Genomic DNA, 15,866 nt, shown 5'->3' with positions numbered 1-15,866 from the left:
ACATCTCTGGAGAGACAAATGCTGACGGGCCCTGCGGCTTCCTGCAGGGCAGAGTGGCTTATGATCAGCTAAGCCAACTTTGCTTTTAGAAATTAAAGGAGTCCTTTCTCTTCTAAAAACACAGAGACATGCAATGCAGAGATGGACATCAAGTTGTTCCGCTTTATACATTAGCTCTGTAACAAGCCAATAGTTTTTCCCTAGAACGATAATACTGTATTGCAAACTGATTTAGCACTAATTATATCTTTGACTGAAAGACTCCCGTTTGACATTTTTGTGACTCACAGTGCAGCTGGTCTAATCCCAAAACAAGTATGTGGTCAAAAATGTACGTGTAGGAGGATGATCTCTGAGAGCTGAGTTCTAGTGGACTCATCTGACCAGTTGGAGGATCTGCCAGGCAGCCATGGTGCTCCCAGTGGTGCTGAGCAACATGGAAATGATCCAGTTGAGAAAGTAAACAACGTAAGTAAACAACGGTCTGATGCGACAGTGAAAATGAAATATTCAATGTTGAATTCGCTTAACAGCAATGGAAATTTTATTTTTAGGTCTGATTTGTTTTAGATGGTGAAAATTCATTTTTGTCCCTGTTATCAGTAGCTGTTAGCTTGGCTCCCCCAAGAGAATTTCCCACTGCTTTCCCAAACAGATGGCACTTTGATTGCTGCCTACTGCAGGTGAGGTGCTCACTACTCACATATACAGCACAAAATCCCATAAAATGAATAACTATTAGCACTTTCTAAGAAAATTACAGGTTAAAAAAAGGCCTTTTTCTGTATTGACAGGCAGGTTTAGTCCATAAAGTGGATTCAAAAATGGTTTCATGAGTCTGGGGTGGAGGACTTTTCTTTTGACTGGCCAGAATAAAGCCTTGACCTCAATTACACAACATCTGTGTTCTGACTCTGCATCACAACTACTCTCCAACACTGCACACATGGTTGAGGTCAGATGGTCAGATATACTCACGCTTCATTCAGGTCCAGACAAGCTTTTGCTCTCACAATATGTCGGTGGGTGCTGGGAGACAAAGTGTATTTGTTACACTCGATGAGAAGACTTACTCTTAAATAAATAATGGAATCATGACCTTACATTTGGAGCTCTCCCTCTAAGTTTCAAATGGGAAGTCCCTGATCCCTGATGTTCTGTGAAAGGCAGATACACAAGAAGACAAGTGTAGGCGCCACTGGTCCTGCTGCCAACAAAAACATGATACCTCACCAGCTTCTCACCATCTCACTGGTCACTTGTGCTCACATAAGCAAACAGTTTGCATGGGGAGTCATTTACTGCATGTGCTCACTACACTACATGGAAAAAATACAAAAAAAGGTTGTTTTTCAGTGTTCAGGGCCAGGTGGCCACATTTGGCAGCAGGCCTCGACTCTCTGATCAGTAATCTGCTGACTGTCTGCTCCACCTGGAGGACACAAACCTGTGGACTGTGGACCATATTGTATCTTACCAGGTTTCACTTTCTTTTGAAGAACAGCATCTGTTTTGAGTGTCGAGTTCCCATGAGAATGATATCTCTGAGCCGGTGGGCGCCTTTTATCCACGACTGGTTGTCTCACCAGCTGAATGTAAAAGACCAGTCCCATAGGCAATGTTAATAGATATTTCAGATGTGCTCATGTATGAATTATCTGATTACTGAGCTGACACTTTGCCAACACTGAGTGCATATTGCAGTGTGAGCAGCAAAGTAAGTGTTTTATGTTAAAAGAAGGTTTTTTAAACAGAAGTGCTTAACAAATTATGTTTTTTACCTGGTTATTGTACCAGATTTATTTCAGGGTGATTCATTTTCTGAAGGGAATTTTAAACCAGCTTGAACACGTTCACTCTCAGCCTCTGTTCAGCCTTTATGTGACCAGACTTTAAAGTTTAGTTTTCATGTCTTTTGCTGCCATTTATTGGTAACTAACAATAATCGTAAAAAAAGAAGTGTAATTCCAAGATTACTTACTGTGATCCTGTAAAACTGCAGCATAGCTAAAGCTGAAATGGCACTCAGAGAGCACATACCCCACAAAGACAAAGGCTTATTTTGCCATTTCAAAGAAAGTGATTCAGATCTCTTCAAAATTTGATGCGTTCTCCCTTTGGCCACAGAGTTTCATTACACACGGCTTAGTATTTTATTCATCCTTGCTAAGAAAAATGACGACCAACAATGACCACATAGCAAAATGAGAGGAACCGCAAGTGATTACCCCTCCACATTACATACAAACATATAGGAAGACAGAATTTATGTGAAATGTAACATTTGAACCTAAACTGTGCTTTGGAAACCTCTTCAGATGTAGCTTATGTATTCCAGTGAAAAAGTAAGCAAACCGTCTTTATTATTCTTTAGTAAAAAAAAAAAAGGCAAAAAAAAAAAAAAAAAAAAATAAATAAATAGAAACCATTAACAGTGGTTGCAAAGTTAAAGAGACAGCATTTTATTCTTTACTGCAGTGTTGTGGTGTCATGGCAGCTGGCAAAGACAAATTGACTGACACTGATTGCTGCATAAACAAGCTAGCTGATAGAAATGAAAGCATATGAATTTATTTCTGTCAAAAACAAGGCATTTAGCTTCAGGCAGTTTCCAAATCAGCAGGCCATGAATAAGGAATAATTCAAAATTACGCAGAACAGAGCGACTGATGGACATCTGCTGTCTGTTCTGTGCTGCCTGCTTGTTAGCATATCAAAGGCAGAATTGCATTTTTCATAAAGAAAGAGAAAACTGCACCTTCCCAAAGAAACGATACTTTGAGACTTTGAGTGGTGATAATGTTGCTTTATTTGAACACTTTCCCTTTATATAACATCCGGAGACCTAAAGACGTTACACAAGTGGTGAGGTAATGAAGTAATCTGCCAGGATTTTCAAACAGAGTTGCTCTTTGTTTTTAGCTACTGAAGTGGCTCATACCCCCCTCCCACCCCCAAACCACCACCGCTGTGTTATCCAAGACTTATTGTCCCCTGTAATGTGGGAATACATAACACACACCAAAGAAGAAAGAAAGAGATGTGCTACAAATATTATCTATCTGTAAAGATCGCCTTAAACTGTACTTAATTGTCAGTTTCTGCATGATCTCACCCTCAATTGCTGAGTAGGGACAATATTGCTCATTGTCAACACACCACTCTGTTCTCAGAGGGCTGTGTTTTCCTCGGGGGGTATCCCATCTGTAACATCAGAACTTTGAATACTGCCTCTTTCAGCTTAAACTAAAGGTACCAGACCACACGGTTGCATAATAGATAAAAAATAACTTTAAGAGCACTTATGCACTTTAGAAATGATTGCAGTCCTAAAGGGCCCACATGGTACCCATGAAACTTATGATATGAGTTTATCTGGGACATGTTTATCTGTGTAATATAGCTTTTATGTGTATGTAACAGGTCTACAGAATTACAAACAAAGTCAAACCAAAGGGACTTTTTCTCTCCCACGTAAGACTCCGAGGGCCTGTAACGTCTTATTTATGCCTCTTTATGTGCATGTTCAGGGTTTTGCTATCGCTTTCCTGGCTTAACAAAGTTGAAAATATGTAAAAAGAGCAATAGATGCCAGATAGCCTGAAAGTCTCTTTATGCTGGACTTGACAACAATGTCACTGTGAGGCACATTTGCATAATACTCCCCAAGTGGCTCATTTGACATGTACCAAAGAAACTGTACTGAAAAAATTTAGTTTGTGAACATGGAGACAAGTATTAACTGTATAGGAATCGATGAGGTGTTATAATGCTGATCAAATGTTACCCAATTTAAGATTAATGGACTGTTTGCTGAGAAAAGGGAGTATGCAGTATGTTAGGACCACTCAGTTCAAAAGCCAGCAGCACTGACGATATGGGAGTGCATTAAAGCGCACGGCTTGAGTAACTTGAAAATCTGTGAGCACCTGCTAAATGATATCTACAGGTTTTGGAACATCACATGGTGCCATTACTGCAAGTTCTTTTTCAGAGAAGGTCTTGCTTATTTCAGCAAGACAATGCCAAACTGGAAGAGCATGTATTATAACGGTATAGCCCAGCAGTTAAAGAGTCCAAACTAGTGTGTATGCAGTCCACCAGCAGAAAAAGTCCAGCACCTTTTGATAGATTTCTGCTGAAACCCTGAATTAGGCAGAGATGGAAGATAAAATCTACATCTTTTTATGTACTGTCAGTCTCCTTTTAGAAAATGTATATGATAAACTTTTTCATTTTTCAAATCTTAGCTTTTAGCTGTTTTCGACCAAAAAGGGAATTCTTTTTGATTTGCAAATCATGAAGTAATGCTTACATTTTACACAGCACAGACTTTTTATGGAAACATGCATGATTGAAAAAGATTGGGGTGTTGGGTGTAAAGTTGAAGTATTTTAATCCTGTATTTGAATGAGAAAAGTACTCATCCGACACATCCAAGGCTGATGCTGAGAGAATGTACTATATTTTGAAACCAATCCAAATATAAAAGCCTTACATTTTTAGTTCAGTGCATCAAATGAAGTGACATGCAAATAATTGCCCTCGGTGTTTGCAAAGGAACTTGGAGGAGGTGACGTGGAAAAGCATTTTTCATTGTGATTATTAGATGCTTCTCTTTCTGCTCGGTCTGGCTTCTCGTGTCAGGCACGGAAAAAAAAACTGACACTGACCCCGATCGTGTTATTTTCCAACCCAACTGTTTATTGAACTGCTTATAACTGGATCAAATGAAAAACGAAAGAGACTAAAATTTAACACAGTTGTTTTATAGAAAGAAAAAGAAAACTGCTGTAGTAAGAACTCCACCATGTGACTGCACAGTCAGCTGAACCACACACTGCTGGCACTTGGACGGCCTGGCTTATGAGGTGGATAAAATGATTGTAGTCTAAATCACCATAATTCCCCTTTATTACTTCTCTGACAAGGGGATTGTGGTGAAGTGCAATTTCAGATTTGACCCACTATGGGAAGGCATTGAGGTTGTTTGCAGCGAGGCTTAAATGTAATAAAAGTGTGGAAAAAAAAAAGATCAGCTCATGTCTGGACTGATCAATATCTGTCAAGCTTACACCGACCTGCCGTACATGTTTACACAGAGACTGTGTCAAGATAACAGGGACAGCTGTTGACAGGAGCCTGGAATACTATTAAAGATCACGTGTTCATGTTAAACAAATCATAGCACTATCAGAATGATTTGACTATAAGAGCAATAATCTGATTCTTGAATAATGGCACAAAACATTTAATTGGTTAATGATTTATTTAAAGGCTGATTTGACTCCCAAATAGGGAGGGCTGTAGCTCAGGAGGTTTAGATTTTTCAGTGAAAAACTGGTTGGTGTGATCTTCAAGTTTCCCCAGTTCACATGTCAAACTTTCTTTGAGCAACTTCTAGGTGTGAAGCACAATGGGGGCAGCAACCCAGCATTGCCCCCATTGTGCTTCACACCTAGAAGTTGCTTCAGATAGAAGCCATTGCAGTCTTACAGAGCGTTTGATCGCTACGGCAGTTAATAACATTGCAGCTTCATAGCAAAGGCTCAGATATGGTGAAATTACTGCACTTTCTGAGGTCAACAGTCTGCCTTGTAACATTGTAACATGCCTGCGTTTTGCATGACAAGAAACTGTCACAAATGTGATACTGCAAAACAAATAGACATTGAAAATTGCTTACAGGGAGGAGGGTGACGTTACGCCACTGACCATCACGCAAGAGAATCAAGTTCAAAGTTCTGAGCAAATATTGTCAAAATGTTTAATTTCACGATCAGTTGTGGTCGATCGAGTTTAAGCATAAAAAATATACAGTTAGAGTCAAAATATGAAACAAAACATATAGTTAGGCTGATATTTTAATGGATACATCATCACAGGTTCACATCATGTTACCCGAATGCTTCCCTATAAACAAAAAGCAATGTACACCGTTGCTATCTCACAATTTCCGCTCCTTCATTATGACACTGCTACATTTTGAAAATGTGACCAAAGTAATGGAAAAAAATATATGCTTTTCTTGACCCTTTTATATTCTATATTGTATTTTTGCTAATCACAGGTGTGCAAAATGAAACTCGAATTAACACGAAAGTAACGCATCTTTCACGGTCATTTATAAGTTCACAGAGAATCAGCAGAATTCACTGTGAACAGCATGCACAGCGATTATTTTTTCACAAAGCACATAATACGGGACCACTTTGCCACTGAGGAAACAGTCTTGGGGATTATGCAGAACAAGTGGGTTATTGTGTCTGTACAGAGATAGACTGCATATTTTATTTCTAAATATAATTTTGAGTCCCAGTGTTACACCCAAAATGCAGTTCTCTACCACTGTGCTAGCGGCAGAAATGTCAGACAAAGATGCTAGACATGGGCATTTTTAGAGCCGAGCTATTTACAAGTTTCCGGCCTGATATCAAGCTAGGCAACACATTTTTTCATTTTAATTTTGGTGAGCTATTTGTCTGATATGACAAAGGCCAATATCAGTGCAGCCATGATTTTCAGTTCAAAGATTAAATAAAATCTGTGAATTTTTATATTTTCACGAGAATAGAAATTATATGTTAACACCAGTATCAGGTCACAATAGTAGATCTTCCAGAAATTAAAGAGGAATTCTGACTTCAAAGCTCTTTTTAAATCCCCAAAAGCCTGCTTGAAAGCACAAATATCAATTAGCCATTCTTTCATTTAATGGAAAACGTTAAAACAGTGATTAGCTTGTCTTTGTCGTCTTGATTAATTCAGTCGCTGGCGTGAAAGCAAACAGCTGCAAGTCTGCTATAATCAGGAGCAGCAATCAGCAAAACACTGCAACCGTCAAGACCGTCTGCAGTGGAGGAAAGATATGATGGAGCACAAACTGATCGATCATTATTTAAGGACACGGATACGTATAAAACCATTAGAGTTCTGTGAATTTTTCGGTCCTTAAAAAACACTTCAAATTCATAATTCCATATGTCATTATCATCACTTTCCTGCTTTCAGTTCATAATTGTGAGCCTTGTGCCAAGAATTTGATTCTGATTCTTATAAATTTCATGTTCTACATAGATGGATTATAAGAGTCCAACATTTAAAAATCATGCCAATGTGATTCTAAACTGCACATGAATGAAAAGAATAAAAATGAAAGATGTGACAGGAGGAAAAAAATGGACAAAAAAGGCCCATGCCACATTTTATGAAGTTTGCAAGTCAAATCTCTGAATATATAAACACCATTAAGACAAGTTCATATTTCATATCATTTACGACAAAGGATCTGCTCCTATAGCAAGTTGGAAAACAGACAGAGGTTTTATTAACTACTGGGATACTTCTCCTGCAGCTTTGAAAGCAGGTAAAAATACCCCAAATAAAATGTGTCTACTTGTGGGCTTATTAGCATATAAACCAAAGTAAGTGGTGCATGATAATCAGTGTTTTTGGGTTGTTCCCGCCCCCCCCTTTTGGATACAAGGTCCTTTTTCTGTTTATACTTGCTGATTTACTTAACTAAACTCAGACAACAAACATGTTTGTTCTGGTCAGCATGGCGATATTAAAGCAGCACATCGATAAAGACAATTTCCATATCCCTCATGTCCAAATTTAAAATTCATAAAGATTCAACATACACATTTCCAATTCAGCATAATCATTATTTTACTGAAATGTATGCACTAACATTACTCTCTGTTATTCTACGTTCGAAGTCAGTGTTACAGTAGATCTTAAAAATCACGTTTACACAGCAGCTCTTTTTCTGCTTTTCATCCCAGAGAGCAGACCACCATTTTAAATTACCACTCTATGTGATAATGGGGATTATCATTAATCCAGCAACCCGCATCTTCCCATTGGATTTTAAAAATGATCATTAGAGCGGTATTTTAAAATGCATATATAATGCACACATGGCTGCTCGTGGCACAGCCAGTTGTTGGGATTCACAGCTTTGTCGACAGCTGTCATAATAGAGGCAAATGGCTGTTGTTGTCACACAGACACAATACCAGTTTAACCCCAATAGTTCTGTTTATGAGCATGAGAAGGACTGCGCGTTTCTTAATATCGTCATAAACACTGTGATCTCACATTCCCTGGGGGTTCATCTGATAAACAAAAGTAATCACACTCCCCTTCACGTGTAATGAGAAGGGCTCTCATTAGCTCAGCGCTGCTCTTGAGCATTTGATAGTCAAGTCCTGGGTTAGTTGCCTCTTCTGTAATCCCATTAACTTCATCAAGCTCAGTCTGGACAAAAAAGAAAATGGGGTTGAGACGGTGAGGGAGCTCGCTGATAGTGAGCTAATACTGTCAAATTGTGTGTATCTGGAACATATTTTCAAAGTCCACTTAAGGATTTCTGAAATTTGTGTCAGGGCAAAGCTGTTTCTAAACCCATTTGGAAGATTTACGGAAATCCCATTAAAGGGTGACTGACTTGAGTTGGTACTTGAAGTTGAAAGATTCATCTGCTGTGATGAACATAAACCTGTCCAAATTTTTTAACAGATTCTGATGGCTATGAATATGCAGGAACACCGTCACACACAGCAAAGGGGACAATGTACAGATCGACGCCTGCTTATCTGAATCATTACAGTCAGCGATGGGAAGAAAACGATTTATTAACTTCATAAAATACATTTTATGAAGTGTAAAATAAAACAAGAGTGGGTCTCGATGAAAATAAACACAGAGAAACTGCAGAAACTGGGTGCTTTGTCTGCATTGAAAAAAAACTGCCAAATTCACAACAGCTAGATCCTACAAGGTCATTTTCAGTAGAGCTGCACTATTCATGCATGACAGAGTCAAACCTACACACCTGCTTTATAGATTTATAGAAAATCCATTATAAGGCCATCACACAGATGTGATTCTTAATGTTTGTTTTGGATATCTGCTGTAAATCTATGTGTTTATTGAAACATGCAAAGCAAAGATGACAGCTTTTTGTCGGTTTTGCACGAATGGGACACTTTGCACCGAGGTTTATTTGGTCAGGCTTATTTGGTAATAAATGGAAAGCAGCAACCGCAGGAGGCACAGGCTTATTTACAGATGCTTATAGATATCTTACTGTGTTAATCACATGCATTCAGAAGCAGAGAACTTCCTCCACTCCACATGAAGCCCAAATATTTAATTAAATCAATACTTAGTGGGATTTGTTGGCTACTCCCTGATGTGGTGAGATGGGGTTGTGCATTTCATCATTTGAGCTGTCACAAAGAACACAGCTTTCATTGAAATATTTTGAATTTAAGTCAAGATGAAAAGCGAGGGTGTCCTTCAGGTGATGCTCACACCAGCATGGCATTATCATTTTTTCACTTTACATTTGATCCTCTCACAAGCTGAGCTATTCACATCACCACTAATTTCATTCTATTTGCTTGTGGGGAAGACAATGACATTTTGAAAAGAGAACAATGTGCAGAAAGCTATGTGGTCAAAAATGATTTATCCCCCGTGAAAATATATACGGTCAAATGCATCCTCCAAAGTTTTATAGATAAATGTATTAGACGCTTGTTGTTAAAATAAAAAAAAAATCTGGCTTTTATCCACATGAACTTACACTCATATCCCAGGTAGTGCAAGGGGGTCTTGCCTAAGGACACCTACTGGAGGTAGTACCTTTCATGCTGGTCACCCACATGAAGACTCTACACTATCCAGTCACTAGAAGAAACAGTGGAGATGCCAGGGATTGAACCAGGGAGCTCATACATGAAAATCATGCACTCTACATCCCCTCACTATGATCGTTGTGACTGACGAAAAATCAGAGGATCACCATCATCTGGGGTCAAAAGTCAAACATTCCAGAGCAAAGGATAAAAAATACTCGACTAGTTAATTAAGTGTGACTGAAACAGAGGGATGTTTGTTACTCCTCATGTGGAACTACGCTGCTGGCATTTTTTAATAGGAGTATATTTATGTAAGGTTGGTATACCTGTGTTAACAAAATACTTCTTACATAATCAGCAGCTAACATATTCACACATAAATCGTAACACTTACTCCAGCTGTAACAATAGGTTGTATTAGGTTAGAGTCAAATAAAATGAAAGATTATCTACAGGTGCAGACAATCTGTGGACTTCTCAGCAAGAATGCTGGAGCAACAAACAGATCAACTTCTTAGTTACCAACAGATAATCGTCATGAGTAATGATATAAATATGTTTTAATGAATGAAATTCAATGATGATCAGTTTATACTATTTCTGGCCCAGAATATTCTTATCTTTTCTTTAAAAAACTTGATTTGACCAAGATAAAGAGACTTTGGAGATTAAGAATCTTCTTTTCAAGAGTGTTTCGACATAAAAACATAAAGCAGCCAGATCCAGCAACAGTTACAACAGGATGGACACACATGAGGAAAACACAATGAGGAAAATCAAAGTGTGCGTCACCATACAGATTTTTACGAGCTGAATAATGTGATCAACTTACCGTCTGGATCTGCTTTTGATCTGATTTGATTCAAAATTGCTTCTGGTGCTTGAGCTGTTTTTGCCCACTTTTAGTAAAAGAAAGATTTTTTTTTAAAAGTTAATAGAAGTGAAATGTAATAACGGAAAAACAAAATAATCTATCACAAAAACATTGGAGAGAAAGCTGAATAAAACTACAATATGGCCTGCCATGACATGATCGACGGGGTAATGAAGGAGCTAATGAGGGGGATCAAGATCGCTGCAGGGCCAATAAATCAACACAACTGTGCCTACAATGATACAGGAGCAATCAGTAATGCTGGTCAGTGCACATGAAGCAGAGGGAGGAGGGTGTGCTGGGACAAACGAGGGGGTTGACTCCGAAGTGAAAGTCAACGTCAAGAACTCACTGGTCATGCGTTTTGGTTTTTAAAAAAGAACAGAGTGTGGTGAAATGAGTTTTTTTTTCTGTCAAATGAAAATTTAGATAGTTAAAAGAAACCTTAAGTGTTCCAGTTGATGGAAACTGCTGTTGACACCACCCTGCAGGTTTAATCAATCCTCAAATCCAGTCTGACAATCGATGAAGCTTTTCACAGATCAGCACCTTGTGAGGAGGATTTTCCCACGTAAGCATGTTGGAGTTAAAGGTCAATCTGCTCTCCAGTTCAAACTCACCGTCTGGGTAACGGCCCGTTTTAAGATCATTTAAAGATAATCAGTCCTCAACAGAAAATAGTTCCACCCCTGCTGTATTTAGTGCAGCTTCTTGATTAATTAACAGGGAAAAAATAAGAGTGACCGTTGCAAGAAATAGACAGGAAATGTAGGGGCCTTTATCCGACAGTGGTGTCTTAGCAAAAGACCAGGAGCGCAAGTAAACAGTTCATTTTGGTTTGGTAGTTTTCTACAACCATAGTATCTGTCTCTCATCAAAATGCAACTATAATGACTGCTTAACTGTAACTGGAATGTACCGCCCTGCTCTGTCTTTTGCAAAAATTTGCAAGTAAATTTGGCTCAGCTGTGGAGTGTCCCAGCCTTAAGACAAGACCTGTGTGAAACTGGTAAAAGGTCCAAACTTATAGTATATGGTGCCTTTTAACCATGGAAATGTTCTGCAAGGTCTTTTAAAATATGTTTCTCGTTACCCCAGTCAAACATGCTTTAAAGCAGAGTGTGTTATACGTAAATTCTCATACAAACCGATGAGCGTATCTGGGGCAATGTGAGGTTCTGTCCCTACGCCAATACTAGACGGAGGGGCAGGGGAGTTGGCACTGATTGGTTTGTGAACATATCTACCATCTGAGCCTCAGCAGCTGGATCACATGATAAATCAGAGTGATTAAAAGAACATTCCAGAGAGTGGAAGCACCAGAAAACAAAAATGATGTGACAAAGGGTTCAATTACTTTTCACAATCTTATTTTTATTAATCTATTTATTAAAGGGAAACACTGTTTATATCTAATTCTTTAGGCACCTAAATTCATTTACTGAAACTACTTAAACTCTACACATACCTCTCAGACAATGATGACTTGCCTTAAAAGAGCAATTTTTCTCTTTATGTGCGACCAGATGATAACAATGAACAATATCAGACCTCTCATCCCAGTTTTACTGGTAAAATACAATGAAAATTTCCAACAAATCTTGGTTAAGAGGAATGTCAGGATGGCCACAGACATAGATCAGATATACAGCACATAAAGAAGCTAACATCTCTCATATATCAGCAGGGGTCAGATGTAATTCCCGGGAGGTTATCCATCATTTTTAAACTGAATTACCCAGAGGCCACTGTTTGGATGGTAGGAAGGGGACTTCTATTTCTACTACAAATGCGTGTAACCACCATTAAAAACATTTTTTTGAGTTGTAGTTTGCTGAAAAGTCTGATTGTCAATGCAGATCTTGTCTGTGTGATTGCATGAAAACACACTGTAACGCTAACTCTACACAGCACGCAGGTCAGGAAAATTCAAGTCTAGAAGTTCAAGCTAAACACAGCGGCAACAGTTTGATTTAGAGGCTGAAAACTAATGAGAAAAATCATAGTTTTGCTTAAGTCAGAGAAGAAAAATACTATTTGAGCATTGTTTAGTTTTGGCAACTTTTTAAGTTTCAGAGGACCTCTTCAGAGGACCTTCTGATGTTGAGTGATGCTCCATAGATAATGGAATTGCAGTTTTCTAAATAATGCTGCTTCGTACTTAATCTGAGCTGCAACCATTGCACTTTTTGCTCCATGACTACACAGTGATGTGAGTTACATAATAAACGTGTTCTTAAATAACAGGTTTGAATACAGACCTGCAGTAGTGTTTCTGTTTTACAGTGCTGATATTTTTTTACTTTGGCAAATGCTTTCAAGCATTCTTCCTACCAACACCGAATGCTGACTTAACAAGTACTGGCTCTTAGTTCCACCCGCACAGTCTTTTATCATCAGCATTGAGAGCACACTGGACCAACATTAAATATTGATAACAAAATAAGCTAATTCACATGGGAAGCAGGGCTGAGTGGGAGAGTCAGACCTGTACTTTAATAGCCCTACTCCTGTGGAGAGACCCTCAGTGCATAATAATGTCAGCAGAGACTGATGGGGGAGACATCCTGGTGCCTGCAGACACGCCACAGAGAGCTGGTGCCCGGGGAAAGGATTGGCAGAGTCGGAATCACTCAGTGCACGTGCACATGCCCGCTGTGGATTTGCCTCTGTTCGTGCATTTAGCGATAGCAGAGCTGATACACCCCTATAATGCTATTAAATAGATGCACATCCCCCGTGGTAGAACCAGATGCCCCGTTGTCCTCCATTCAAGAGCAGGAGCAAGCAGACTCTGATAGCATGATAGTATGTGCAGAAGATAAATGAGAAGTTATCAGCATTTGGAAAAATAACATATTTTATCTCATCAAGAGTTCAATTAAATATCCACACCATGACTGAGAGAAATATTTGATGCTCCTCATTTAAATGACAACAGAGGTCTTTCAAATGGATTCTGCAGACAGCGTGCATTGTGCCCTGTGTTTGGTTTGGGACATGACCAGTATATTTACATAATCTGAATTAAATGTAAATCAAGCTTTTTCATCTCCGTCTCCCTGGATTTGAGGGGTTAAAGCGTTTGCTGAAAAGTAGCACCCCTCAGCAGGGGGAGAGGCTCCTCATTGTTGAGAAATCTGGTGATAGAAGCCTGGAGCAGCTTCTTTTTAGCAACCTCTGCGTTTTTCCAAATTTACCCCAGATGCCCCCCTGAAGGAGAAAGGGCAGCCAGTTTGTATTTATGATACAATTCACGTAAATGAGGCTGTTTGGCCTTAATCCTTGCCTAATTAAGTGCCAGTCTGCAGAGGCAGAATGCATAGGGCTAAAGTGTAATACCTGTCAATGGGAACAGCTGGAGCAGTCTGCCTGCTGGCAGATCAGCCCCACATTATTATCCTGCTCATTTATACCCTAAATGGTAGGCTAAAACAATGACACTTCCAACTGCAGTCAAATGTCAGCCATCTTTATTTCCATTGCTATTCTTTTCAAATCAGGCTTTGTCTGCTCTGTGTATTGCTTCACGCGTGGGGCTCAGAATATTGTCAAACATGAAGAAAACAAATGTTTTTTAAAAAAAAATCTTTTTATTTTAAGTTTAAATCTAATGAACAGACTGTTTATTCAACACATAGGATGCTAGAGTCTGTCAGAAAGATTCGCAGCCTGCTGCAGCAGCCACCACCAAATGGTATGAATTAGTCGAAGAAAAATCTAATGAAATTTACATTAAAACCATCATGGCATGAATAATGAATAAAGCAGAGCTGTTTGCCAGGGAGAAATTAATTAATCAAACAATCGGAATTAATGTGTCTGCATGTGGGGAAATAGTTTGGAAAAACATCACTATGATGATCAGCCTTTTCACCGATGCTTTGATTTAACATCAAAGATGCAGACTGTACTGTGCCGGAGCATCACTCGTTTTCCTGCTTTGTAAATACGAAACATCAAGCCAAAAGTGTTGTTATTGGCCAACGCTGTGACCTACATAGTACCGCTTACAGTTCTCTGCTCTGTGATCAGCAGCTAATCATGGTTGCCCTAGTTAGGCAATGTTACTGAGGGCCAGAGTGCCACCAAATGGAGAGTTGGAGGCAAAATTCAAACAGTATTATACAAGAAAAACACATAAGGTATGCTTCTCCCCAACAGTCATTTACTATATGATGATATATACAGATGATGGCATGTACTTAAAAGTTCACTGAAATAACATTAGCTGGTTTGATCGTAATGAGTTCACTCTAAATCATCAATGCAATGGGAAAAACATGCTGAATTCCCATGATTCCACAAACATACATTAGTCACTTCTATTCGGTTTGGCTGTACCGCCACCTGCTGGACACGCCGTGCAAGCTCCACTACGTTAATTAGAGAAAGTTTCAGCTGTGAGTCATGAATCTCTTTTGCCAATCAAATCTCACAGAAATAAATAGACTATGTAACTTAAAGGCAGGAAAACTGTCGAAATGGCAGACTGATGGCGGATCTTCAAACAACAAAGATTTCAGCTGATCTCACTCTTTTAAGGTTTACTTACTGGGATAACTCCTTCTCTGACTTATGATATAATATGAAATGAAGCTGCTGGGCTGCAAAAATACCCAGAAACCTAATAAGAAAAAAAAAACAAAAAAATATTGACTTCTAAGACCATGACACAATAGTAAGTAGCATGACTTTCTATAAAAAGAACTTCCAGAAGTGAAGCCACTCTGTGAAAGAGTTTGAAGGCAATTTACAAGTTCAACAACATGAGAATATTGTTGAAAAGAACTGTGGATTTTATCATCTATTTAATCATCTATCATGACATCATTAAAGGTTCAGTAAGTCTGGGGAAATTAGCAAACTAATTGCAAACCAACACAGAATGGCCACAGCATTAAAAACCAACACCATTCTAGTGGAAATTGTCGCATGGGCTCGGACAGATTTTCAAAAATTGCTGTCAGTGAACATAGTTTATGTTTAAGATAAAACTCTACATTGCAAAGAAAAAATATGTAGAGACAAGAGCTACAAAGACTGTTATCAGATGGTATGGGGCCTGTCTGCAGTTCCCACTGAAAACATCTGGTGCACATGGGAGAAAAAATAAGCACGGAGGAGACCCCGAACTGTTGAGCAGCTGAAATCACATATTAAACAAGTGTCTCAACCTTTCTGGAAACAAGACCGTTCATGGAGGACTGATGAGAGGTAGTGGTTAAATATCTGTAGAAGTATTGTAATCAGAAAAGTGTGAAATATAAAATCCGTAGTTGCCCAAGATTAGATGCTTGGAAGAAATACAGACGTCTTCTGATCGTCCACAAGGTGGCAGA

Source organism: Leuresthes tenuis, unplaced genomic scaffold (genome assembly GCF_036924035.1).
Source record: "Leuresthes tenuis unplaced genomic scaffold, fLeuTen1.0.hap1 SCAF_12, whole genome shotgun sequence".
NCBI classification, from domain to species: Eukaryota; Metazoa; Chordata; class Actinopteri; order Atheriniformes; family Atherinopsidae; genus Leuresthes; species Leuresthes tenuis.
This window is presented reverse-complemented; position numbering follows the sequence as displayed.